Source organism: Colletes latitarsis, chromosome 11 (genome assembly GCF_051014445.1).
Source record: "Colletes latitarsis isolate SP2378_abdomen chromosome 11, iyColLati1, whole genome shotgun sequence".
Classification (NCBI taxonomy): Eukaryota; Metazoa; Arthropoda; class Insecta; order Hymenoptera; family Colletidae; genus Colletes; species Colletes latitarsis.
Genome location: NC_135144.1, coordinates 29,730,648 through 29,755,363, shown reverse-complemented (window position 1 = coordinate 29,755,363; position 24,716 = coordinate 29,730,648). Strand labels below are relative to the sequence as shown.

The window sequence follows — 24,716 nt, the reverse complement described above, 5'->3', positions numbered from 1 at the left end:
CGTACGAAAGGGAAACGCGAAGTAACAGGTGAACGCGTCGCGAGGAGGAAAGATCGGTTTTCCTGGAAGTCGCGGGATCACGTGGGGCACGTTCGCGTCGACGTTACCCGGCGAGTAGTTTTTTTTATTTTTTGCGCGAACGTTACGGACGTCGAAGCGGATGAAAGAGGTTTTCCACAGTGAGCGTTATCGATCGTCGTCAAGCATGAGAGTTCAGGAGCAGACGGACGGAGACATCGAACGCGATCGTCGCGTCCTTCTCGTTGCGAGACGCGTCCCCGACAGGCCGCCGGAAAGAAGGATTGCGAACGTTCGATCGAAGTAGACTGTTGATGAAAGTCGAGGAAATCGATCGAGGAGGAGGCGGGAAATAAGTGCGAGGGACCGCGAGTGAAGAGAAGTGTCGGTCGATAAAAAAGGTGTTGGATTCGAGAGGAAGTAAATTGAACGTCGGAATCCCCGATTCACGGGCGTCGGACGAGGCTGCGCGAGGGGGCAGGGAAAGTGGCGGCGGACGGGAAACGTCGTCGTTCGTCGGTGGAAAATATCTTCTGCTACGCGACTTCTGGCGCGGCCACCGTGGAATACTCGAGAGGTAAGAGAAGCGCGCGCGCGTCCTTCGCGAAATGCTGAATTCTTTAACGGGAAAGCATTAGCACGCCATTCCGGGACACGAGAGGGACCACGATTATCCGAAACGATCCGGGCAACAGCGTGTACGGATAATCGATCCGCTCGTACGAGCGAAAGGCTACGTTTCAATCGTTTGCGCTTGCAAATTGGTCAACGCTAATCCGGCCAACCTGTTGAGCGAATTTCACGAGTGAAATCACATTCGAATAAAATGCGGTTTCGAATTTCGATTCCTTCGATTTCCGATTTCCACGTTTTTAAATGATTACCGTGGATTTTTAGTTTATGGAACGAAAGACGCGTTCCGTTTATGGGAGTTTTTAAGAGTTTTTAGTAGACTATTTCTAAGATTTGTATGTATGGAATTTTGTCGAAAATTTAGCTGCATGATGGAAGTTTTGGTACTAATTATGATTTTTTGATAAACCATTCCTGAGATATAAAGCAAAATGGAAGATAATTAATACACACAGATAGAAATACACATTTGTACATACAAAATTTCGTTCCAAATTTAGTTTTATCAATTCTACATCTGTGAAAGTCGCCGTACCAAATGATTTTCTAATAAACCATTCTTGAGTTCGGTGAAGCATCATTCTGCCAATGCAGTTGAACAAAAATTTATGTTTGGCCCGAAAAAAAATAATTTTGATGTGGGAAAGTACGAATAACTCGAATATTCCGATTTCTTAAAAGCCCCGTCATCAAAATTGAAGTATAATTTTCTTGCGTCGTTTTTAATCTACTGTTTTGAGGGGACGTTGTACAAAATGTCTGAAAATCGTCATCATAGAGTAATAGTTCTTAATGTCTCTGATAATTATTCCATCAAAAAATGGGTTTTGAATTCCAAATGACGAGTCAATTAACGCGACACGCACTCGTCCAATTTCTTCATCTTCCCTTTTACGATCGGGTGTCGTGAAACTGTCATACTGGTGACTCCTACGTCTGCTGCAAGACGTTGATTTGTTGTTTGTAGGTTAGCTTTCACCGTGGATTTTAATTGATCTACGCTTGAAATGGATTTGGGTCTACCTCGAGGCTCATTTTTTACACTAGGAAAGAAATTTTTTTCGTGCCACCTTTCCTGCCCCTCTTTCATTATACTTTACATAACTAAGTTTCTGTAAATATATTTTTTGTAGAAATTCGTGTAAGAAAAATATTTAATCAGTAGAAGAAAATAAATAGTAACAAAAATCGCTCGATAATCGAGTAAACTCGAGGACCAAAATGGCGTCGTAAATAATGGTGGATTCACAGAGAGTGGGGGCGCTGACGAAAAGGATCTATAATCTGAATTTTGACAATTTCAAGCGTTGTTTTTATTAACGAACATCGAAGAATCATAAAAATTATATAATAATTTACATTTCTATTTTTAGTGGTGAAATTTTCGAATTCGACTTTTTGTGGTTCTAAATACTATATGGCCACCCCTGGGAAAAATTTTAATGGGTGATTCTAGAGGCCAAAATAAGATGAAAATCAAGAATACCAATTTGTTGATGAAGGCTTCGTTAAAAAGTTATTAACGTTTGAAGTTCCGCTCGTACTGAATTTTTTTCTCGAAAATGCACAAGATTTCGAGGGTATGTCTATTCACCAAAAATGATTGTAATTGACCCCTGTACCTGAAAATAATTTTTCCAATACGATTTGAAATTTTTTTTTTCCGTCGAAAAATTTCACACCTTGTCGAATTTTTTTCTAGAAAATGAGTAGGATTTCAGGGGTATGTCTATTCACCAAAAATGATTGTAATTAACCCCTCTAGCTAAAAATAATTTTTCCAGAACGATTTGAAATTTTTTAATTTCGTCGAAAAATTTGGGCATCAAATTAGATTTTCGGTAAGGAATTTTTTTCTCGAAAGTGCGTAGGATTTCGAGGGTATGTGTAATGACCAAAAATGATTGTAATTGACCCCTGCAACCGAAAATAATTTTTTTTGAACGATTTGAAATTTTTTAATTTTGTCGAAAAATTTGTCCACCTATTCGAATTTTTTTCTAGAAAGTGGGTAGGATTTCGGGGGTATGTCTATTCACCAAAAATGATTGTAATTGACCCCTCTAACTAAAAATAATTTTTCCAGAACGATTTGAAATTCTTGAATTTAATTGTTAATAACTTTTTAACGAAGCCTCCATCGACAAATTGGTATTCTTGATTTTCGTCTTATTTTGGCCTCTAGAATCCTCCATTAAAATTTTTCCCATGGTTAGCCGAACACCCTGTATAGCACAATGGTCACATTGGTTTATGTTTACTTCATTAATCGAGGTCAATCTTCGACTGGTCGATATTGGCAATTTCACGTGGTTCGACCTAATAGTGTTAACATGTTCGCCACCACGCATCATACATGTGTGTCGATTCTCACGAGAGATCCAACCGCATAAGCGTGGAAACGACGATTTTCGATTTTATGAATATTCACTCAACTAGTATACTTTTTATTAATTCGTGAATTCGTTCGTAAATCACAATATAATCCCATTTATGATATTTAAATGTGCAAACACCCTGTATAGCGACGCCATTTTCTTTTTAACTTAATGATACGTAAATCTTTTGAGTATATAATTCTACAAACTCAGAAATTACGTCTTGGTAGGATTTGAGGTTAATAAGTAATTATCGAACTAATAAAATTAAAAAAAAAAAAAAAATAATTCACCCAAATTTTAACGCTTGTCGAACGAATGCTCAGGCATTTGTGAACGCTGTTTCTGTTTTCCCGCGATAAAAAGTCGTGACAGCATTTATTTTACATAATTATAAAAATGATGGGAGAATGATCAAAGCAACGAATCGCGAAAAGAATACAATAGCATTGCATCAGCGGCGCCATTGTTCATTCAAGCGATACGAATCTGTACCTTTGCCAAGAGTACGTATTAATTAAGAAGTTTTACCAACGAAACAGAATTTTTAATGCATCCTATGAGTTCGGAATAACGAGTTGACGATTGTTTTGAAAATGGTTCGCGATGATCGAAGAAAATTTCTTTTTTTTTGTTCATTTCAGTGTGTAATAATTTACTATTTATTTAGCCGACTTAAAGACATTATTTATAACGTTTTTTACTATTTTCTAACGATAAAATTACAATACCCCGTCGCGTACCGATAGAAATAGAAATCTATTAGCACATTCACGGCCAATGGTTATCAAAGCGCTATTAGAAATTGAACGATCGATTTTTCTAAGCTTTGCAGGTCTATTACTTGTATCAATTGCGTTTCTATCGTCGCGTGAAGCCTATTCAATCGCAATATAAGTATGACGCAAACGTAACGTTGTGCTGCTTCTAATATTATCCAATTTATATCAACCGGAAACACATTTTGTATCGTTCGTTTACCAAAAAATTATATACATCTTAATCTCTCTTGCAAATAACTACAAATAGGTCAAGAACGTGCAATAAAAAAAATCAAGCTCATTTTCTAGTCGTGTTATCGTACGATTGGCAAATGGAGGAAAAAGAGTTTATAAAGATGTCGACAGAGTAAACGAAACCGCAAGTTTCTCTTCGTGAAACACATTCTGCATACGTTCGCCGATCGCATGGACGATCTTGTACTTATAAATTGCTCGAAGCATTCCTTCATAATAAGCTGGCAGAAATTCCAGACGATGTTGACTCGATTTCATACTACTGGAGATCCTGATTGGCTAATACATGCACTGGAAAATGCCAAACGAGTAGGAAACTTTTTTCTTCTGCATCGATTAAGCCCCCAATTAGTTTCTTTGGCATTTTAGACTTCCATTTTTAAAGTTACGAAACTTATAAATATTATTTAATTCGATATGTTGCATCCAGATAAGAATTTTTCTCGTCCGGCGACATTAGAGTGTAGATTGCTCGCATTTTTATAGAATAATGGGGAAACATGCTATTAGTTTAAAATAGAAACATTTTTTTCCTTTTCTATAACCTCTAAGTATACCTTATATAGAACATCATTTGCGTCTCCTTTGCCCCCCATAGAACAGTCTACTTTTATCGTTAATTTTATTTTTATTTCACCGTATTTGTTCAAAATTAAGTACTACGAAGATAAAGGAGACGAACAAATTATAGTCTAACCTCTCAATTCATTCTGCAAGTTATTTTGAATACACTATAAGCAGAGCAGTCGTTGCACAGCGTCTATAATTAAATTTCTTAATCCCAATTTATGAATTAATTTTTCTAGTTCCACCACATAACCTAAAATTTATTGCCTACTTTCGTAACCTTGCTGAAACTCACAAATCCTATTCAAATTTACTTCCCTAGACATTATTAATTTCTTTAGTTCTACCACATAACCTACAATGTGTTGCTTACTTTCGTAACTTTGCTGAAATTCACAAATTCGATCCTTTATTTTCCTCAACATCTCGATTTGAGAATTAATTTCTCTGATTCTACAACATAACCTACAATTTGTTACATACTTTTGTAACCTTGCTGAAACTCACAAATTCTACCCAAATTTTCTTCCCTAGACATCATTAATTTCTCTAATTCTGCCACTTAACCTAAAATGTGTTGCTTACTTTCGTAACTTTGCTGAAATTCACAAATTCGATCCTTTATTTCCCTCAACATCGTATCTTGAGAGTTAATTTCTCTAGTTCTACAACATAACCTACAATTTGTTATATACTTTTGTAACCTTGTTGAAACTCACAAATTCTACCTAAATTTTCTTCCCTAGACATCATTAATTTTTCTAGTTCTACCACATAACCTAAAATATGTTGCTTACTTTCGTAACTTTGCTGAAATTCACAAATTCGATCATTTATTTTCCTTAACATCTCGATTTGAGAATTAATTTCTTTGATTCTACAAAATAACCTACAATTTGTTACTTATTTTCGTAATCTTGCTGAAATTCACAAATTCTACCCAAATTTTCTTCCCTAGACATCAATAATTTTTCTAGTTCTACCACATAACCTAAAATATGTTGCTTACTTTCGTAACTTTGCTGAAATTCACAAATTCGATCATTTATTTTCCTTAACATCTCGATTTGAGAATTAATTTCTTTGATTCTACAAAATAACCTACAATTTGTTACTTATTTTCGCAATCTTGCTGAAACTCACAAATTCTACCCAAATTTTCTTCCCTAGACATCATTAATTTTTCTAGTTCTGCCATATAACCTAAAATGTGTGCTTACTTTCGTAAAATTCACAAATTCGATCCTTTATTTCCCTCAACATCGTATCTTGAGAGTTAATTTCTCTAGTTCTACAATATAACTTACAATTTGTTACTTACTTTCGTAACCTTGCTGAAATTCATAAATTCTACCCAAATTTACTTCCCTAGACATCATTAATTTTTCTAGTTCTACCACATAACCTAAAATATGTTGCTTACTTTCGTAACTTTGCTGAAATTCACAAATTCGATCATTTATTTTCCTTAACATCTCGATTTGAGAATTAATTTCTTTGATTCTACAAAATAACCTACAATTTGTTACTTATTTTCGTAATCTTGCTGAAATTCACAAATTCTACCCAAATTTACTTCCCTCGACATCATTAATTTCTGTAATTCTACCATATAACCTAAAATGTGTGCTTACTTTCGTAAAATTCACAAATTCGATCCTTTATTTCCCTCAACATCGTATCTTGAGAGTTAATTTCTCTAGTTCTACAACATAACTTACAATTTGTTACTTACTTTCGTAACCTTGCTGAAATTCATAAATTCTACCCAAATTTACTTCCCTCGACATCATTAATTTCTCTAATTCTACCATATAACCTACAATGTGTTGCTTACTTTCGTAACCTTGCTGAAACTCACAAATTCTACCCAAATTTACTTCCCTCGACATCATTAATTTCTCTAATTCTACCATATAACCTACAATTTATTACTTACCTTTGTAACCTTGCCAAAATTCACAAACCCCATCCACAGAAACAAGAAACTTAACACGATAGAACAGAGTCACTGTTAGAAGTCACCGAATAAAAGTGGCTCGAAAAACCGACTGGCACATACGACGGTCGCGACGATTGAAAGTTCCATCGTATTTAGTGGGAAACTGTCGCGTGTTTCGACCACCGATGTTCCATCAACCTTCCCTGCCGCCTAGTTATTTTTGGCCCAGGCTGGTCGCATCGTTATTCGCATTAGCCGCGACGTCCGTAATTAATTGGAAGACCGGTCGAAAGCGTTGGACCACTCGAATAATACTGTTACCGTCGAAACATCGCGTAATTGCACGCGGCATTTTCGTCGTTGGAAACGCACGTCAGAGAAAGCGTACGAAAATTTTCAAACTAACGTTTCACCGACGCAAATTCGATCACGTTCCGTCGAGTGTTAAATTACTTTTGTCGGTTCGTATATTCCGTGTAAATTGCGTAGCGTTATCGGGGCGTCCTTTCCGACGTCTCGAGCCCCGTAATGCCGCTTCATTAAAACGCGACGTGCAATTAATCTTTCAATTATCGCGCCCCGTTGCGTTTCGTTCGATCGGCCGGATTCGCGCCCGTTCCGATCGATTCGAATCTCCCGCGCCTCGATCCCCGTTTTGGTTAGGTTTGCGACTTGCGTTTGGAACTTGCGAAAGTAACCGATAATAATAAATATAAAAATTCGAAACCTTGTGTCGGGGATGCAAAATAACGAAATTTAAATTCGGGTAAAAATTGACCTGGATCGAAGAATTTTTAATTTTTTCAGCTTCTGGATTTTCACTCTGATTTTCGGAACAATGGAAGATCGATGGCGATTGCGTGTTCCATTGGAACTTAAAACGTATCTTTATATCGAATGAATTTGTTAGCAACGAAGTCATCGCGGTTTAAATAAATGAAATTCTACGTGTTAACCGTTTACCGACCGATTTCGCACGGCCTTCGTAGCTTCTTTAATTTATTGACCAACCGTCTACTATATCGAGCGTAAATGTTTCAAGTTGGTGAACGCAAAACGTTCGAATTGTTCCGCGCGGAATTAGAAGACGACGGAGTTCAAACGTAGAAACCTGGAACGCTATTTTTCTCTTCCTTCGACCGATTTCACACGGCATAATACGTAACAGAATCACCATACATTTCCCCTCGCTTAATTACGAAAGTAACGGATCGCCAGGAATAATCCTAGTTTTACATTAACCTCCTAAGTATCGAATTAATGCAATCGTATATTGCATCATTGAAGTTCACGAAACCCAAATGACATATTTATTTTCATTCCACTGGGTTGGGGGTGTGAATTAAGAAAATGAAGAATAACAGTTTGTCGTTTTTGGGGCCTCGTTTTCGACAAAATGGACTCTGCGAACTTTGGCATAAGTAGAAAAGAAGACTAATGGTCAGACGTCAGACGATAGATTTTCAAATTTCGTAACTCGAAAACGAAACCTCTGACGAAAAAATGTTATTCGTTCTTTTCAACTCATCTTTACGTGTAGAATTACCCTATGAAGGGGGGATATACTATATACAACAAACATCTTACGGTACAATAACACTAGATAGGAATCTGATATTTAAGAACAAGTTCGAAGTTATAATATATAGTCAGATGGGGTTGGTAACCAATTTTGATTGCATTTATTTTTATTCAACCTTTTTTTAAAAATTATGAAATATACATATATTCGTATTGTTAATAAAATTCAAAATAAATCTGCAACTTTGCATAGAACTAGCATTAGTTATCGAAGTGTAGAATATGTTGAAGCAAGCAAGATTGCAGGAGGATCGACGCCATATTTGAAGGGTCAGTGCGTTCTCTCACCGCTGGGGCCCACTTTTGACGAATCGTGCTATAGATTTTTTGCACAAATCTATTATTAATTATGGAAATACGAAGGAAGTAAGATTGCAGAAGAATCGACGCCATATTCGGGGGTCCAGTGCGTTCTCTGACCGCTAGGGCTCACTTGTGACGCGTCGTGCTATAGAGTCGAGTCGATATCGCTCGCGTAATATTGTTTAAAGAATAATTTCTAAAAGAATGGCGCGTTCCGGACGCACGATTAATCTTTTCCGCGAGAGGCTTAGCGGGACCAACCGGTGCGTAGCTTCGCTTTATCTGTTAGCTCGATAGATAGGCGAAGGAGCTCTGTACAGTTAGTCGTCGACGCACGGTATATGGGAAGACCACGGGCAAAAGAGCAGATGTTCGTACCGTTGAAAATGCGCATACGTTTCGAGGCCCCGATTCTCCCGAGGAAATCGCTCGAGCCGACGGATTCCTCGAGGCGGTCTCCTCGGTCTCGCTCGATGGAACTACCAAACGAGATACGGAGATAGGATAAGGAAACTCGACCGTTTATTACAGCGTAGAAATAGTGATTTTCGCGATTAGTCGGGGAAAATAGTGCCTCCTGGTGCAACGGGGCCTAGGTACCGAGAAATAGGCAGAAACTCGTAAAACTGGTAGATGGAGCGCGTCTCGTTGTTTGCAAGATGCTAATTTCAAGCTTGTCGCGAGGCTTCCGTTGGCACAAATTAGCCAGACGCGGCGAAATATGCTTCCTGAATTCGAGTTACGTTGTTAAACTTGATCTGGACTGGGTATCTCGATAGAAAGCAGGCTCGTTTCGAATTAACGATTTGGTAATGCCAACTTTAAAATATTATTCGTCTCTACAACACCAGTCACGGTTATACGATAGAATTAATAGTACAGTTGGAACAATGTTGGTTGTTTAACCGATGAAAAATTGACGCAGCGTCGGAACACTTTATTTACAACTACCAGAACAAACTTCTGAACTTGGGAGTCGTATAAATATTTCAGTTTGCAGAACCTACGGTGCCCCATTAGTGTGTACCGTGCAAACAACGCTAAATCTAACAAACAAAATGGCGTGTACGCGTGTGTGCTTGCAGTTGGGAAAATGAGTTACGAATAGGTTATGAAGTTCGGTCAGTTTGATCGCTGATCGATATCTATGGTCCGCGAGCACTGAATTTCTTAACTGTTAACCGGTATATTGTTTCGGGGCGATTGAAATTAAGCGCGCTCGAGAATTCCGCGGTATACGAATATTTGATTGAGACCTAACCTCTTTTGGGCGATCCGTGTTCCGTTCCGAGGCGTAATTTTATGGAGGATTTCCATTCTCACGGTGTTGGAAGGGCGGGAAGAAGGATGGACGGCCGGCTCGATAGGGCAGAATGAAAACCCTCGGTGAAACTAGTTGCCCGGCAAAAACTAGACGCTATTCAAAGGCCGTTTGTACGAAGGTGGATGGCGATGCGTTGAGAGCCGGCGGACGGCGGTTTTGTGCCGGGAGAAATAGGAGCAAAATAAGAAGAAAGTGCGAGGAAGCGCCTCCTGCAAAAGGGAAGACCAAATGGGTGGTGGGGAGGAGGGATTGGAGGGAGGGGGGAGAAAAAAAAGGAAGGGAAAGAATGAACCAAGACGAACGGAACGAGATGATTTCGTTAGCGGGATGCGCCGCTACTTAAGAGGATTTTTACGACGGGGTTGCCCCCGTTTAAAATTACCCTGTTCGCGCGTTTTAAAAATATTACTCGCGATATTACCGGGGGTATATAGGACTGTCGCTGTGATAATATCGCGCCCCGGTGCGTCCGAAACGATAAAGGGATTCCAAGGCCTTCTGCATCATTTTCGATCGTGTTTATAACCTCGCCGGTAAACGTGATAATTAACGTCGCGAATAATATTCATTGATAAATTTATCGTCGACGGGGATGAATAAAATTTTAACGAGAACCACCTTTTAATACGACGAATCGATTTATTTGCGTGCAAGATGGTCGACGATTCAACAATTTTAGATTGCCGTTTGATTATGTTGGTTACCGTCGGGGCAGAAGCTAGTCGGAATAACGGATAATTTCGATTTATTCGTAACTCACGAAAAATCAAGGTTTATTCGCAACTCACGTGTAGCGAATGTACTCGATTCATTCGTAATTCACGAATAACAAATAAAGGTCCGTTGAGGTTAGGTTATCTAGTCGGAATAACGGATAATTTCGATTTATTCGTAATCCACGAACAATCAAGGTTTATTCGTAACTCACGTGTAGCGAATGTACTCGATTCATTCGTAATTCGCGAATAACAAACAAAGGTCCGTTGAGGTTAGGTTATCTAGTCGGAATAACGGATAATTTCGATTTATTCGTAACTCACGAAAAATCAAGGTTCATTCGCAACTCACGTGTAGCGAATGTACTCGATTCATTCGTAATTCGCGAATAACAAATAAAGGTCCGTTGAGGTTAGGTTATCTAGTCGGAATAACGGATAATTTTGATTTATTCGTAACTCACGAAAAATCAAGGTTTATTCGCAACTCACGCGTAGCGAATGTACTCGATTCATTCGTAATTCGTGAATAACAAACAAAGGCCCGTTGAGGTTAGGTTATCTAGTCGGAATAACGGATAATTTCGATTTATTCGTTATTCACGAAAAATCAAGGTTTATTCGCAACTCACGCGTAGCGAATGTACTCGATTCATTCGTAATTCGCGAATAACAAATACAGGTCTGTTGAGGTTGGGTTATCTCGTACAAGTTCGTGTCGGGTTACGAACAAGAATTTGAAGCAATATTTCAGTATGTAGTTCCACGATACTTGCATCGATTGATAAATGATTAAAAAATTGCGCACCAATAGGGGAACGTTGAACGATTAGGCCTGAAAGTAATATTCTTCCTCGCGGAGTATGTAACATATGGCGTTGTAATTATCAATTCTTATATCCCGCGCAGATGGTTACCGCAAGCACATACGCGCAGTATTAACATTCTGTTTGAATTAGGGTATCGCGCAATGGCCTTTTGACACACATTAATCGTTGTAATATACATCGCCCAAAGATCTACCGTTACGTCCCACAGAAGCTCCGATCATTTATTACACCTGGAAGACCATCAGATCCGCTCTAGGAATAATTGATATCGACTCTAAATAGAGCACACAGAGTGCAGCAGCAGCATAGTATAGTTCTCTTACAGTGCATGAGTTCTTAAGTTGTTATTATATTCCTATTATCTTTAAGCATAGTTTCAAAATGATAGTTTTATTCAGAATTGTAGTGCAATAGAGCATAACAGTGGCATAGTATAGTTTTCTTTCAGTACAACAATTGTTAAATTATCATTATAGTTCTATTATCCTTACGCATACTATCAAAATGGGATTTTTATTCAAAATAATGGTGTAATACAGCACATAGTAGCATAGTATACTTTTCTTTTAGTAAATGAGCTTCTAAGTTATTATTACATTCCTATTGTCTTCAAGCATAGTATCAAACTAGTATTTTTATTCAAAATAGTAGTGTAATAGAGCACAGTAATACCATAGTATAGCTTTCTTCCAGTACATCAGTTGTTAAATTATTATTACATTCCCACTATCTCTAAGAATACTATCAAAGTGGTATTTTTATTTAAAACAGAGATGTAATAGGGCACAGTAATACCATAGTTCAATTTTCTTTCAGTTGTTATTATTCCTATTCTCCTTACACATACTACCAAAATGGCATTTTTATTCAAAATAGTAGTCTAATAGAACACAGTACCATAGTATACCTTTCTTTTACTAAATAAATTTCTAAGTTATCATTGCATTCCTATTATCTTCAAGCATAGTATCAAACTGATATTTTTAATCAAAATAGAAGTGCAATAGAGCACAGTAATACCACAGTACTGTTTTCCTTCAGTGAAATAGTTTTTAAATTATTACTGCATTCCTATTATGGTTAAGTATACCATCAGAATGGTATTTTTAATCAAAATAGAAGTGCAATAGAGCACAGTAATACCACAGTACAGTTTTCCTTCAGTGAAATAGAATTTAAATTATTACATTCCTATTATGCTTAAGTATACCATCAGAATGGTATTTTTAATCAAAACAGAAGTGCAATAGAGCACAGTAATACCACAGTACAGTTTTCCTTCAGTGCAATAGTTTTTAAATTATTACATTCCTATTATGCTTAAGTATACCATCAGAATGGTATTTTTAATCAAAACAGTAGTGCAATAGAGCACAGTAATACCACAGTACAGTTTTCCTTCAGTGAAATAGTTTTTAAATTATTACATTCCTATTATGCTTAAGTATATCATCAGAATGGTATTTTTATTCAAAATAGAGGTTTGATAGGGTTCAGTAGTACCATAGTGAACTGTTCTGTCAGTGCACTACCTTTTAGGTTATGGAAACGCATAGTATGAAAATTGTCGGGATTTTTATTCAAAACAGTGGCATTCGTACAAAAGCTACCTGCAATGTTAAACATTACTTATTCCATAAGGACACCCCGGTTCACGCTCGACAGTGGGAATCGCTAAACGCCATATTGGTATCAAAACGACACTGTTTGTTGTCTTCGCGTGGGGGGAACCCGCCTCCTTTAGACATTTTTCCCAAGCCGATGCTGGCGAACAGAAATTACTGTGGGACTCGAAGCTGCAAAACGAGCTCATCTTGCGTTCGCGCGTGGTTTTTTGCCCCCCGTTTCCAATTCCTCGTCCTTAAATTTCCGACGCGAGTCGTTCGGGCTCGAATCGTTTCGGACCGTTTCTTACGGTCGCGTCTCGCGGTAAACAATTTTATCAAACAGAACGCGACCACGTTGTTTCTCGATCGAACAAAAAGGTTCGATTAAAAGTGAATCGACTCGATCGTGAATCGTTTTTCTCGGGAACGCGCCGAGTGGTAAATTTGCTACCAACTTAGCAAATACAAAAAGGACTATGATGACCGGTCTCATCGAGCTCGTTTTCTTCTGCACGTGTTGCGCAGCGCTCTTCTTCGCTCGCCGGAAGTTCATCAGGGGCAAGAATGTTTAGAAAAGCGAAAGTTAAGAAATTTAGCGAGACGAAAGGAAGCGATAAATAACGACAATGACCGAGCGGCCAGCTATTTCTAGTCGCTGTTCGTCTCTAGAAATGCCCCCGTGGGCCTCCATCTTAAATATTACGTCGCGTAACTCGTACCAAACCACCGCTACGAGCGTGTTGGAATATCGAGAAAATCTCGCAATTCCTGGATTAGGTAGAGTACACAAAATTGTTTATTATGCAGGCTGAGTCACCAGCGTTGTTCGTTATGCAAGCTGAGTCACTTGCACTTCTCAGGTGCGTCATTGCACCTGCGTGAAAAGTACTTTCGAAGGTCAACCTTGTTCCAATTGCGTGTCTTATCCCGTCGAAAGGGAGAAATGCTTTGTTTATTTTTTAACTTATTCTATGTGACTTGTATTATCTAAAAGGGGGGAAAATTGGTTGGTTAGAATACTCGTGTATAAAATTCTGTTAATGAATGATCGACATAAGCGCACTCTATGAATCAATACAAACACTTCAGCTAAATTAGAGGTTAGACGATACCGGAAAGTATAAGCGTCGTGTTGTTAGTAACATATAGTTATTTCTCCACCAATTGTTCAAACACTCAATTTATGAATCTTTACATGTTCGATAAACTAATATTCTAAAGTTAGATACTGTGTATTGCTGTCAAAGTAAATATTTTCCACCATAATAGAAGCAAGAACTTTTTGGTTAGGTCGACGCAGTAACGACTGTATTCAAACACACGTATTATCTAGAAGTTGGACTACGAAATAAGAGTATGAAATATTTTCCATCATGGAAGAAGCAAAAATTCGTTGATCGAGCCAATACAATAATAAATATACTGAAAGAACACCCAGATTGCAGTTCACTGTTTCTTGTGGCCTCGAAGCATCGCGTAACAAAAAAGAAGATTGCTCCCGACACTGATGTTGCTTGGATTTCGTTCGAGTCATCAATGATTTTCTAGCTTTCTTTTCTCGGTCTGTTGTTTTTTGGTCGAGTTTATCCGCTTGGTGGCGCGCTCGAGGTTCGTTCCGTGGCTGGTGTTCAGCTCACCTGTAACGCTCGCGAATATGGGGAAGCACGCATGGTTGAGCCGCTTAAGTGTTCTCCTCGTCCTCGAGTCTAGTCTTTGGTTGTTTTCGACCCACCTACCGAGCTCCTAGAACTCTTTCCACCGTGCTTCTTCCTCAACGTATTTTCTCACGGGGACTTCGCGTAGTACACACGCACGTCAACCTGTGTGAACGACACCCTCTTTGTTGGAATTCACGGCCTGGTTTCCTTCAACGTAACAGGAAGAATACATGCCTGCAAATTTAGGCATTCGAATACCGAAGTTTTAGAAACTCTTCTTGAGAAGTACTTTCCAGTCAACTGTTCACGGTTGTAACGATCGCTTAAAGGGGCTAAGAACCTATCGACTCGAACTGTTGATAATTACTGCTTTCTAGAAAATTTTAGAAGCTGCAATATTGGTGTTTTTTCAAGGTGGGAAAATTTGAGTTTTCATTCAGTCTTGAATGAAGCAAACTTTTTAGAAATTAAATTCATTAGTTAAACTTTGCTTTAACTTTGAATTTTAATATTTGAACGAGTCTCCAAAATGAACGTCGTGGCTGACCCAAACGACTCGTGAATAAAATCGATAGCTTGCAACACACGTATCGCATGTCCCCGTTTTGTTAAATTTACGTTTTTACTATGCTACGAACAGCTCTCTGATTCTATACAGGGTGTTCGGCCAACCCTGGGAAAAATTTTAACGGAGAATTCTAGAGGCCAAAATAAGACGAAAATCAAGAATACCAATTTGTTGATGGAGGCTTCGTTAAAAAGTTATTAACAATTAAATTAAAAAATTTCAAATCGTTCTGGAAAAATTATTTTCGGTTTCAGGAGTCGATTACAATCATTTTTCGTCATTACATGTACCCCCGAAATCCTACGCATTTTCGAGAAAAAAATTCGAGTAGTTACTGAAACTTTTAGACGAAATTAAAAAATTTCAAATCATTCTAAAAAAATTATATTTAGTTACAGGGGTCAATTACAAGCATTTTTGGTGAAAAGACATACCCTCGAAATCCTACCCACTTTCGAGAAAAAAATTCAAGAAAGTGGACAAATTTTTCGTCAAAATTGAAAAGTTTCAAATCGTCCTAAAAAAATTATTTTCAGTTACGGGGATCATTTAGAATCATTTTTGGTGAATAGACATACCCCCGAAATCCTACGCATTTTCGAGAAAAAAATTCAAGAAGGTGGACAAATTTTTCGTCAAAATTAAAAAGTTTCAAATCGTTCTGGAAAAATTATTTTTAGTTCCAAGGGTCAATTACAATCATTTTTGGTGAAGAGACATACCCCCAAAATCCTACGCATTTTCGAGAAAAAAATTCAAGAAGGTGGACAAATTTTTCGTCAAAATTAAAAAGTTTCAAATCGTTCTGAAAAATTATTTTTAGTTCCAAGGGTCAATTACAATCATTTTTGGTGAAGAGACATACCCCCAAAATCCTACGCATTTTCGAGAAAAAAATTCAAGAAGATGGACAAATTTTTCGTCAAAATTAAAAAGTTTCAAATCGTTCTGGAAAAATTATTTCTAGTTCCAAGGGTCAATTACAATCATTTTTGGTGAAGAGACATACCCCCAAAATCCTACGCATTTTCGAGAAAAAAATTCAAGAAGATGGACAAATTTTTCGTCGAAATTAAAAAACTTCAAATCGTCCTAAAAAAATTATTTTCTGTTGCGGGGGTCAATTACAATCATTTTTGGTCATTACATGTACCCTCGAAATCCTACTCACTTTCGAGAAAAAAATTCAAGTAGTTACCGAAATTTTTAGACGAAATTAAAAAATTTCAAATCGTTCTGGAAAAATTATTTTCGGTTGCGGGGGTCAATTACAAGCATTTTTGGTCATTACATGTACCCTCGAAATCCTACTCACTTTCGAGAAAAAAATTCAAGTAGTTACCGAAATTTTTAGACGAAATTAAAAAATTTCAAATCGTTCTGGAAAAATTATTTTCGGTTGCGGGGGTCAATTACAAGCATTTTTGGTGAAAAGACATACCCTTGAAATCCTACCCACTTTCGAGAAAAAAATTCAAGTAGTTATTGAAACTTTTAGACGAAATTAAAAAATTTCAAATCATTCTAAAAAAATTATATTTAGTTACATGGGTCAATTACAAGCATTTTTGGTGAAAAGACATACCCTCGAAATCCTACTCACTTTCGAGAAAAAAATTCAAGTAGTTACTAAAACTTTTAGACGAAATTAAAAAATTTCAAATCATTCTGGAAAAATTATTTTCGGTTGCCGGGGTCAATTACAATAATTTTTGGTGAATAGACTTACCCCCAAAATCCTACCCAGTTTCTAGAAAAAAATTCAGCACAGTCGGGCCTTTAAACGTTAATAACTTTGTAACAAAGCCTCCATCAATAAATTAGTATTTTTGATTTTCGCCTTATTTTGGCCTCTAGAATCTCCCATTAAAATTTTCCCTAGGGGTAGCAGCACACCCTGTATATTCGAAATTTTTTATTCATAATATTCCACACTTTACGTCTAATCTTAGTCAACGAAGTATATTTTAATATTATTTTCGTTCAATCGTGATAATTCGTCGACATAAAAAAGATGGCGCGTACTGTGTACGAAAGGTGAACAACTCAATGGGCTCGCGAGAGGTTAGGTTTCAATCGAATATTTAAATACCGTGGAACTCTTGAACGTCAAACGTACGGTTAGCGTTACGAAATTTCGCAATTTCAATAATTTTATTTATCGAACGTGTTTTTGTTGCGCAAACAGCAAGCGTAGACGAGGATGTGTAAAATAAAACAAACGAAAGGATGAGCGTACGAGTGAAAGTTGAACCGTAAAATGATATAAAATTTTATTCAAATCTGCAAAGAGTTGTATTTACGATTTCCTTTACGAGGCTAGAAACGTACTTGGAATTAGAAATATTGTCAGCGAGGATGGGACTTGATATTCGCGGTATTTCAGTTTCAGCGAAATCGAGTCCAAAACACGAAAAAATTTAAATTACACGAAATGAAAATAAATAAAGTTCACGAGTATAATTAAGTTGTTCGTATACCTTTTTTTTTTCTCAATATTCTATTATACGAACCCCTCCCCGATTTATCCGCGTACGCCACTGAATGGATACCAGAACGAATTATAAAAACTGGTCCAAGCATGTTGCACAGCTAAATAACCCAGCATCGGTGGTCGATGCAAGATTAAGATCAAAGCAATGCTATATTAATATCATTTGTATACCGGATGGATATCCAACTAAATTAACTGCCGGCTATAACGACGAAAAGAAACAATCGATCTTGGAACAAATACCTTACAATCATCTTTTAACGTCCAGAAACCAGTCCTCCCGTATAAGGCCGAAAATACAAGGTGACCGGAATAAGAAATGGAAAATCTATAACCTACACGTCTACCGTTAATTAAACAGGAATTTTATAAAAAGAATTCTCTAAATAATCTCTCAAGACAGCATCAAGTTCCAATTTCCACGATCAGATACGCGACAGTCCATAATTACCATCAAACATTTTATTCGATTCAAAGAAACTTTATTCATAAAACATACCGATTCGTTCGCGATTTGTCGTATCGTGTCGACCTAACCAAAAAGTTCTTGCTTCTTTTGTAGTGAAATATATTTACTATTTGACAGCAATACGCACTATTTAACTTCAGAATATCAGTTTATCGAACATGTAAAGATTCACAAATTAAGTGTTTGAACAATAGGTGGAAAAATAACCGTATGTTACTAACAACACGACGCTTATACATTCCGAGATCGTCGTTCGGATCCAACTAACCTATAAAACTGAAGTTTTGACATCGACTCATAGAGTGCGTTTACGTCGATCATTCATTAACAAACTTATACAGTGTTCGGCCACCTCATAAAATCCCATAAAAATGGTCCAATTTTCAAACAGCCATAATTCCTACAATTGTGAATATATTTCAATGAAACTTTTTCCTGATGTAGAGCTCATGGGTACCTACAAGAAAGTATTAGACAACTTTTCTGCAGGGCGTCAAACAGAATTACTAAAAATGAAAAATGAATTTTTAAGAAAAATCGACAGGGGGTAGGTGCCTACATTTTTCGACGAAAAAAAAATTTTTAATTAATTCTGAAAAAATTATTTTCGGTTGCGGGAGTCGATTACAATCATTTTTGGTCAACAGACATACCCCCGAAATCCTATGCATTTTCGAGAAAAAAATTCAGTACGGTCGGAACTTTAAACGTTAATAACTTTTTAACGAAGCCTCCATCAAGAAATTGATATTCTTGATTTTCGTCTTATTTTGGCCTCTAGAATCTGCCATTAAAATTTTTCCCACGGTGATCGAACACCCTGTATACAAATTCCGGTATCTAAATTTTCTTAGGGTAGATTGCAGGGGATGATAACGGGTGTAAAAGTTTTTTTCCCTTCCCCAAGTCGACGAAGAGTTCTTTGTGGAGGTTCGATGGACGCGATTTGGGGAGGAGGGCGATAATAATAATTAAATCGTCGCGAAGAATGACGCGTAAGGCAATATTTCTTACGATAGAACGTCGAGTGAGTTTATCGGGAATCCGTAAGGAGCGATTCTGTCTCGAGCACGCCTCCGGTGGAAAGAATCTTCTTACGCGGTGGACGTCGCAGACGCGGAGGAACGCGGCATTGGAAGTCAACGAGGGCCTCAATAACGTCGCGTGACACTCGGCGTTAGGGTGAAGTCACACCACACGCACTGTCATGAAAGGTCAAGCGTTTTCGAGAAACATATTTTTACGTGACAATCGTCGCGACTAATCGGCGATTCACGGTGCGTGCTTGTACACTTGTTACAACGACGAGCGAACACGACGACGGTACCCTACGTGTAATGTGAATCGACCTTTATCTCGCTCCTAGAGAAGCGTCAAATGCCATTTCGATGCGACGTGTTCGTTCGTTCCCACGTGAGGCAACCGCCGACATAATGGTATGGATAAAGGTAAACGCCATAATCAAAAGAGGAGAAGAAAAGAAGGAGACGCCATTTTGGAAATTAATTAAAACACGCTTCGCCTACAGGATTTCACGTGTATTTAAATTTATATTTAAAATGGCGGTTACGGTCTTCCGTTCTTGTCGTTAGAAAGTTCGTAGCCATTTTGGAAACGAAAAAGGCGGTATTAAAAGATGTTTAAATTTATATTTATATTTTGGGAATTGATTAAATCTGTAGTTCCAACTGTGGGATTTCACGGAGATTTTTCGGATGTGTCGTTTCCAAAATGATGAATAATGAATAATAAATTTAAAACATTTTAGAAACGTTCGAAGCCATTTTGGAAACGAAAAAGGCGGTATTAAAAGATGTTTAAATTTATATTTATATTTTGGGAATTGATTAAAACTCGCGTAGTTTCAACTGTGGGATTTTACGGAGATTCTTTGGAATTTTCGTTTCCAAAATGGCGTCGAGTCAAATTCCACGACCTAGCCTCTCGAATAGCATATTCTTGTTTATTATTATTGAATAATAAATTTTAAAAACAGAAAATGATAAAACAATTTTTAAACAGAATATAAAATGTTAAAATAAAAATATTAAAAACAAAAATACCGAAATATTCGCAATTTGTTATACAAACTTATTTTTACGTTTAATATTTAGGACTCGTGTCTAGATTTATTTTCTTTTACGTCTACTATTGAGAATTGTTTTAGCTTCTCAGCGAAAAATTATGTCAATCATGTCTGATCTGCCCCTCGATGCGAAGTTCTTTAAGCAGAAACCGATTTCAAGATTCCCAACCTCGCGAAGGATACTTTTACCTCGTGTCTTCGTTCGAAGCGCGGCGCGGAATAAGAAAAATCCACGATCTCGAGAAATTCGCGACAGGTTCGCCCTCTTGGAACGTTCGGAGAACGAGAACGACATTTTTAAGCAGCTTGGAGGCGTCGAATCGATTGGAAAATAAAACAAAAATTGGGAAGAAAATTCGAGAATTTAAAAAAAAAAAATTACGAGCTAAAATAAAAAAAAGAATCGATGATCGATGTTCGTCGAGGAACGAAGAATTTAATCGCCGGATCTCGTTGTTTTTACTATCGCGTGTCGAGAACGCTGCGAACGATCGCTAAAAGTTGAAAGGTCGCGTTCAGGAAAGAAGTAATAAGTGTATAAACTGGCCAGAAGCGGTCTCAAAGATTCGTGATTGGATATGCTAATGTCTCGAGACGCGTACAATTTGCAAAGTTTGATAGCGCTATGCTAACTACCCTCAGCGTGGAACAGAAATATGGCGGGAAATTTAAATACATCCATCGTGTTCGTCAATTTCCTTAATTCTTAATTCGAGCAGTTTAAATGCTAATATAGATCAGGCATGTTTCTGGTTCTGCACGACAATGACACACGATTGAAGAAAATAAAGTAGGATTGCGTCGTGTTTGGTCGATCCAGCTAGAAAGCACAGAGGAACGCGAAAGTGCTTTCAGAATCGCCTATAACCAGTTTCTAGCCAGCATTCTGACGAGTTTCTGACAATTATAGCGTGTAAAAATTATCCACTCCGTTACTTACAGACTGTAATTTGTATTTTTTATGTTTATAAATAACTAGCATTGATTAAGTATTTTATGCTCTGCATAATTCATCGAACCACAACTTATCTTGTATAAGTACATGGGCTTCCTAATTATCAAGCATAGTAAGAGACCATACAAAACTGTCTCATAAACCAGTATAGATCCCCTAACTCGAAAGTGACAAAAGTTTTTTGAGTCAGCCAATACATTGTAATAGTGTCATAGTGGTAGTTGATGCCCCCATTATTACAAAATAGACCCTTACCAACATAGAGTTGCGATTAATCCCCTAACTCGAAAGTGACAGAAGTTCTCTGAGTCAGCCAATACATTGTAATAGTGTCATAGTGGTAGTTGACGCCCCCATTATTACAAAATAGACTCTTACCAACATAGAGTTGCGATTAATCCCCTAACTCGAAAGTGACAGAAGTTCTCTGAGTCAGCCAATACATTGTAATAGTGTCATAGTAATAGTTGATACGTCCCTATTACTTAAGAGTAGATTCTTACCAACATAGAGTTGCGATTAATCCCCTAACTCGAAAGTGACAGAAGTTCTCTGAGTCAGCCAATACATTGTAATAGTGTCATAGTGGTAGTTGACGCCCCCATTATTACAAAATAGACTCTTACCAACATAGAGTTGCGATTAATCCCCTAATTCGAAAGTGACAGAAGTTCTCTGAGTCAGCCAATACATTGTAATAGTGTCATAGTAGTAGTTGATACGTCTCTAGTACTTAAGAGTAGATTTTGACCAACATAGAGTTGCGGTTAATCCTCTAACTCGAAAGTGACAAAAGCTTTCCGAGTCAGTCAATACATTGTCGTAACGTTTAGAAAGATTAGACGTTTAGAAAGTCCTTGAATTAACCAGGTTGCAGCCCTGCGTCGTATTAATAATTCGTACCGTGCGTGGATGCGTCGAGTGGGCGTGTCTCTATTCCCAAAGGGTATAGAACTACCTTGCGTCTCAATTATGCATGCGTTGATGTCAAGTTATGAAACGCAAGCGTCAGTTAACCGGTGCAAGGACTGAGAGGATAATTCGACTGCAAGCGCTTCTCAAAGGTGTCGTGTGGAGGACTATGTCTTAAACAGTTCCCGTCTAAGGAACGAAGAAGATTGCTCCCCATAATCTCGTGGTTGCTGTTTAGTCTTCGAAACTCTGGAATCCATCACTAATTTCCGGGGTTTGTATTAGTTGCGATTAGTTAATTACGCTAATGCCCATTCGGGAGAGATCAGGAGGTTTAGGAAGCCCCTGGATCGATCAATTTGAGACTTGGAGGATTGCTCTGGCACTCCCTACAATACGACGCCGTAGATTGGGCTATCCAGATTCTCAAAGGGCATAATAATGCCTTTGCGAGCAACACGGCTATCTTATATCTCAATTATGTATTGAGACATGTGTATTCTCACGAAGTATATTCGTACAATAGAACTGGGTGGTTCTACAAACGCTATGTTTCTTTATATAATAGAAAGTAGAGGTGTATATACGTATAGGAATAGGTAGTCGGTGGAGCATTTGTGAGAAAGAAAAGTTGAGCGTGGCCCCCTGCCGGCGAAGCGAAGAAGTTAATTACTCCTCTATTGCTCCCACAAGCCCCATGGTTTCCAAGGTGTTTAGCCTTCGAGTCTCCCGAGTCTGGCAACGAGGTTAGATCATCTTACTGGCGTCGTATCGCAGGGTAGAGTTTCGTGCTAGTTGCAATTAATTAATTGTGTTACTGTCCATACACAGGGAGAGCAGAGGTTTAGAAAGGCCTTGCATCGATCAGTGTAGACGCACGTACGGTCTGCAACTCAGTACTAGCAACTCTACGCGCGGATGCGCTGATTGGGCGTATCCCGGTTCACAAAGGGGCATATTTCCTGGTACAAATAATACATTTTCGAGTGAAACACATCATTGAACCGGTTCAAACATTTCTGGCGCATTTCAGGAGGCAGAATATAATTTTTTCAACAGAAACTTTTTCATGAACTTCAGTGCAAAAATATTTTTTGTATTTTGAATTTTTTTATTAAGAATTACCCCTCCCTCCCCTCTCTGTTTGTGATGTCTGGTTAATAAAATCTCGTGTTAGAACGGTTTTCTATAGTTGATAATCCAAGATTAAATCGTTATTCAGAATATTTGAATTCAGATTTTTAATACTGTTGGAAATTATTTTCTTAACGATACCGTGCCATACTCGATCACATCGTTGGCATAGCAATGTTGATAACAGACGTAAATGCGATATGAGGAATTAGAAAAAGGCTATTAGTTTTGTAGTAGTGTTCTCAGTAATCGTCAGTAGTTGCAGATCCAGTTTCGCGAGATTTAAAGCTGCGGGAGGGAAAAGAAAATGGTGGCAGACCAGTTTCAGCGAGACGCTACTCCATGTCGTTCAATAATTGATGTTTTGCGAATAAATTATACTCCAATATCATAAATAATCGAACAGAATAAAAATCGGACCAATTATTTGTTTTTTATTATTAAGTAATGTCACCACCCGAGTAAGTGTAATTTAAACATTTTTTTCAACTGCAATATGAAAATTATTTGCTTGTAATTCATTTAGTTGAATGTCACCGTTTGCAATGGCCTACTATTCTACAAAATGACTGTATCTCATTTTTATTAAATTTGTAGTATATGTCGATAAATAAATTTAATCAATGAAGTTTTAACGATGAAAACGTTTAGTTGTTATAAGCCAAAGAGCACTTTATTCGAAGAAATTAATTTATCAGACGGCAGTGTCGATCTTGGAATTGCAAATTCTAAATTGTATCGCAATGAATCGATCATTTTCAACCGTTCGTGAGAAAGCTTCTGGCCTCGCGGACGTTGCACGTTGCATTCATTATTAATTGCATCAATCTTGCGTAATCGCTAATGATTTTATAAAAACGTCAATTAATCACTTTCACAAGATATGAATTTCATATTAATGGCTGGTTCGTATTTCGCGGGGGCAAAGTAGGAAATTAACAAGGACATTTCGCGCGTAAATCATGTTTAAAATGGATAGCCACGACATTAAACAACGCACTGAATGTCTCTTACATCTGTTTTACGACGATATGTAATTATGTATTATTATATATGATTTCTCGTGCAACTCGAGTACCTTACATATTTCTGTTGTTTTAGAAAATCCCCTAAATCATTATTACTGTCCATTAACGTCGATATATTTTTGCAGTTTGTAAACTAATCCTTCTAATATCGTTAAAAATTGTTAAAAAAAAGCTAAATTTCCTGGAGAATTCCCGGGACCTGGAAATTTATTTATTTATTACGCGTATTTGTTTTTCTGAGAAATAAAATTTCATGCTTTTACTTAACTTTTATTGTGGTTAGAGTACATAGTTGGCACTTTTACAAATTACAGAATCGTAAAATAATGAAATATTTCGAAAGTGTTTCGAGTAAAAATTTAAATCTATGCAAAGTGAAGGAAAGTTATTAAATTTACGAGAAGTGAATTTGAATCGATGGCCAAGGAGCATTTCGCGTGGCCTCTTATTCCAACAGTACCGGAAGCTGAAACACGCGCGCAGACGTATGAACACGA

General features: G+C 37.5%; 1 protein-coding gene across 1 annotated transcript in view; it reads right to left on the bottom strand.

Moving 5' to 3' along the window:
- LOC143347707 (globin-1) overlaps window positions 1–6,658 on the bottom strand; it is a 56,129-nt gene extending 49,471 nt beyond the window's left edge. Inside the window, exon 1 of the mRNA XM_076777142.1 lies at window positions 6,552–6,658. The gene's annotated coding sequence lies outside the window, so the exon portion shown is untranslated. The remainder of the gene's footprint in view (window positions 1–6,551) is intronic.
- Between the last annotated feature and the right edge of the window lie 18,058 nt (window positions 6,659–24,716).